Here is a 4,450-nt window from a genome sequence, read left to right as displayed (position 1 = left end):
TCCTCGATATCATCTGCCTACTATCCTGCTCCCCCCCACCCTTCCTGTGTAACACACACTCTCTCTCACACACAGACACATCGCCTCAGCCTGCATGTGACCTTTTCACAAATCAAATAACTACATTAATTCATTCTCTAATCCAATTCTCTTTAAATATGTTGAATTTATTCATTTTTTAACGCTTTCATGCTCATTTTAATCTCTCTTTTTCTCCTACTTGTTTCCAATCACAGAGAAATCCCTGACATGATACAAAAAATATATAGTGAAATGAAAAACACGGTTCTTCTCTCCAACTCCTCCGCTTGTTCTCTGCATGCTTTTGTCCTATTCACCCCCCCAAAAAACATTTTTTCTTTCATTTTTATGCTCCGGATGCATCCTACTTTGCTTTCTTTTTGTCCTTGAGCTGTGTCACTGTTAGAGCGGAAATACTTTCTAAGGGGTTGTTTTTGCAGAAAGACTTTTGACACCAGAAAGATCAAATTGACCTGGGAAAGTACAAATGTTGGAACAAAACTCGGGTTGGGAAGTAAGCTGTTTAGATAGATAAGAACAGCAATTGTGATTAATTCGCTTATTTTGCAATTCTGAGATGGAGCAGATGTTCAGATGAGAGGTCAGTAAGAATTTCGGGGAAACTCCAATACATACTCAGTCAATGGGCAGCCAGAAGTCTTGACGCAAAACTATAAAAAAGACTGACGAACAAAGAACTGAGAGATTTTCTGAAGATTTTGTTTGAGATTTTGAGAACTTGAGATTTAAGAAACAATGTTTTATCCGTGGTAGATGTGTAAATAAATCTCCCGACCCGTCGTGGCTGGCAGTAAGAACTCGTCTCTGTGGTTTGTTTTGTTTATCCATATATTTAAGAGTTTTGCGCCTCACAATTCTCCAATATCACTTCCAAAATCCTCAGCTTCTTCAGTCTCTTCTGCTGCTACAGCATCCTTATCTCGCCATAGCTACACCTAGTTTTTTTTTTATTGTTATTCCAACTCTTGCATTTGTTGCAGACGTTTTCATATCACAGCTACTTTAATCATCCTGATATGATTTACATGTAATCTCCATCACCTTCCTGCTTCCACACAAAATTGCATTAAAATGCAGGAAGTATACTTTTCAGACAAGATCACAGCCTACCAAACAGCGTCATTCATTCATTCATTCATTCATTCATTCATTCATTCATTCATTCACCCTAGAATCATTTTCCAGAACAATAAAACAATAATGAACAATACAAATGTTAGTTAATAACACATAATGTTCACTTTAATTGAAAGATTGTCCATTTCTATTTCCCCCAGCATAAAATATTTAAAAATTGTAACAATAATGTGCAGAGGTAGCTGTTAATTGTCATTTGACTTTCTTTTTTTTTTTTACCTGTAGTAGCTTCTTATGTGAATACATTATGGAGATGTTTTTCCGGTGTTCGGTTGAATCAGTGATGAAATGGCCCTGAATGGCCGATAGGTGGCAGCCAAACGAGTGAGAAACCAGAAGTCGACGAATTAACGTGACTGTAAGAGAAGCAGCAACATCTCATCACATGCAGTCGACAGAATTATTCACAAATTCACAAAAACTTTGCTTCTGATTTGAAACATGACAAGACAATGGAAAGGGCACAGCAGTTTTAACCAAATTATTAGTTTTCATTTAAATTTGAAAAAGAAAAGGCATGTCTGAAATACTTTATATCTATTGCAGTGGTTAATATAAAAATGTTTAATTGGTCTCGCACCAATTAAACTTTATTAATGACCATCAGTGATGTTTCCATTGTTTTGGTGATTCATCTTACAGTTAGAAGGCCTCTGTATCATCACCCTAATCTGTATCTCCCTCTGCAGATCTCTTCCACTCCAAATTATTATTATTTCCATTCAGAAAAAAACATGTTGGCCAGGTGAATAGATTGCATTAATCTGCTCTGGGTGTAAATACTTTTGGTCGCAACTGTGAGAAAACAGCTTTTAATCTTCAACTATCACTATTCTTGACAGCTGGAGGAGATTATTTCAACATTAACTAAAATAAAATCCAGTGCTTTTAGTTAGATTCGATACATGTCACCGGTCAGCTACTTTGGGGGTATTTAAATTTCGCTTTTTCAATTTGTAAAATTTTGAATTGTCCCCTTTTTCAACAATCTACGTGTGACAGACTCCATCGATTCGTTCTGCAGATTATCATTTCCAGAACTGGAGCCTTGATTAGCTGAATAAAAAAGAAATCAAGAAGGGAGAAAAAAAATGTAGCTGGTGGAGGAGATGAAGAGCGGCACATGTGAAAAGACTGAGGAGCACAAAGCTGGAGTAGGCAGGTGAAGACATTAAAAAAGAAAGAAGGAGAGTGGTTGTTCTCAGGGTTTGCCGTCAATTTCAGTGTTTTTGTAGCTTTCAGCCCTCGTTAGTGATGAAAGATGTATTGATAGTGACAACTCCCCGCTTCCTCCTCCTCTCCTTCCACCTCCTCCAACATGGTCTCTTTCTTATTCTCTCCCTCTGCCTGATTGTACATTTAGAGCTAAATTAATTAATCCTCAGAGTGGACACTGTTCCACGTTGTCCTCTTGGTAACCCTGCAGTATCTTTCATCTCTCTCCACACGACTGATAAAAAGCTATTTGCAAAAATATACACACCCTTTACCTTTTCAATTCATTTTTGCAAATGAAAACCTCAAAACTCAAATAATTTAATTAATATTTTAGATTATAGGCCAACCTAAACATCATATTTGTGTAGTGAATGGAAAAAGTCTTAAATTGTATTTGCATATAAAATTTATAAAAGAGTGCATCTGTATTAGACTAATATAGAGTCCATCTATATTAGCTTTCTCAACCACATTCCACAGTGAAAATAAGTTTTCCAAGCTTCCTGTGGAATATCAACAGAATTTAGGTCTAAACTTTGACTAGGCCATTCTACCATATGAACAAGTTTTAATCTAAACCAGAAGTCTCCAATTTTTGCAATCAGAAGAGCCAATTTTGCTCTCATTCCTTATGAATAAGAGTTTCCAATCAAACATTTTATGCCCTTTTCGGTCTTACAAGATCAATCCTTTATATTATAAATCAATACTTTTTAAAAATGAAATGTTTCATCCTGTCAATAAAATTCCTAAAGTTCTGGCTAAAGAAAAGCATCCTAATTGCACAATGGTATTGTCATCATGTTTCTGGATGTCATGGGAATGGTGCGTTCAGGGCAGACGAAGGTTTCCACTGGGACACTAGAAAGTTTCATTTTGGTCTCATCAGATCAGAGCATCTTCTGCATGTTTACTGTCCTCTGCATGAAAAAGAGTAAATTGTGACAAGAAATCTTTTGTTCAGCAACAATTTTCTTCTCACCACTCCTCCATAAATTGGTAAACCCAATAGTAATCGTTCCATCAGCTTGTCCCACTTGAGCAGTGAATTTCTACAGCTCCTCCAGAGTATGTGACTATCGGACGCTACTTTAATCAATGCTGTCCTTACATTTAGCCCATTTGAACCCACCGGTCACAATAGTGACCAAGAAATTTATTTCACTTTCAAGGACTCCAAAAAGCTTACTGATTACATTTTCAGTTAATGTTCAGCAAATATTGAAAGTTTAGAGTGTTTAGATAATACTGATGCAGTATCACCTGTTCGGAGTAAATGATCACATGAATAAAGCCGTTTATATCTTGGTTGCACCTTGGCGAGAGGAAGACTGCCACAAACCTCCCCAAGTGAAGCAATGTTTCACTTTGAAAACGCCCTGTTGCTAAAAATGTGCTAAATAAATAAAATTACCTCACCTTACTTTACCTCGCCTCGCCTTGCCACCTGGTTAGTTTAGTGTGTTTCCTAAACACTGTTGGTTCATCAATGTTCTCAAACAAATCTATACAGAATATTAGCATTTATACTTGGGTTAAATTACACAATGATGAACTATAATTAAGTAATTTCAAACCATAAATGGTTGCACTGGGCTTTATTTAGAGTTTCCTCTAAATGCCCAGATTTAGAGTATGAAGTTGTAGAGTTTATTGTGTTAAGCATTGCACTAAATAAACATCACCAGTGTGGTTATGTTGGTCTATCACATCCACAATTCAAATTAAACCACCAATCAAGGCAGTAACATCGGAGGATGTGAAAAAGTTCAAAATATTCTATTGAGATTAAACGTATAATAATGAAACAAATAGTTATGGTATTATGACAAGTTTCAGTTCGACAATATAGTAATGTTGTTAAGTAAACAGAGAATTATTCCACTAACTTCGTCAGGTTTACTTTATTTCGCATGCTTTGGCGCATTCACGAGTGAATCAGGTAGCGAGTTTTAGTGTTAGTCATTTGCACACAAAATGAGGCCAGTAAAACCATTTAGCCACTCAGTGTTAGTATACGTGTATGCTCTGTCAGTTGTGCTCCTTATTTATT

This window comes from Poeciliopsis prolifica, unplaced genomic scaffold, assembly GCF_027474105.1.
Source record: "Poeciliopsis prolifica strain line A6 unplaced genomic scaffold, Auburn_PproV2 SCAFFOLD003, whole genome shotgun sequence".
Lineage (NCBI taxonomy): Eukaryota > Metazoa > Chordata > Actinopteri > Cyprinodontiformes > Poeciliidae > Poeciliopsis > Poeciliopsis prolifica.
This window is presented reverse-complemented; position numbering follows the sequence as displayed.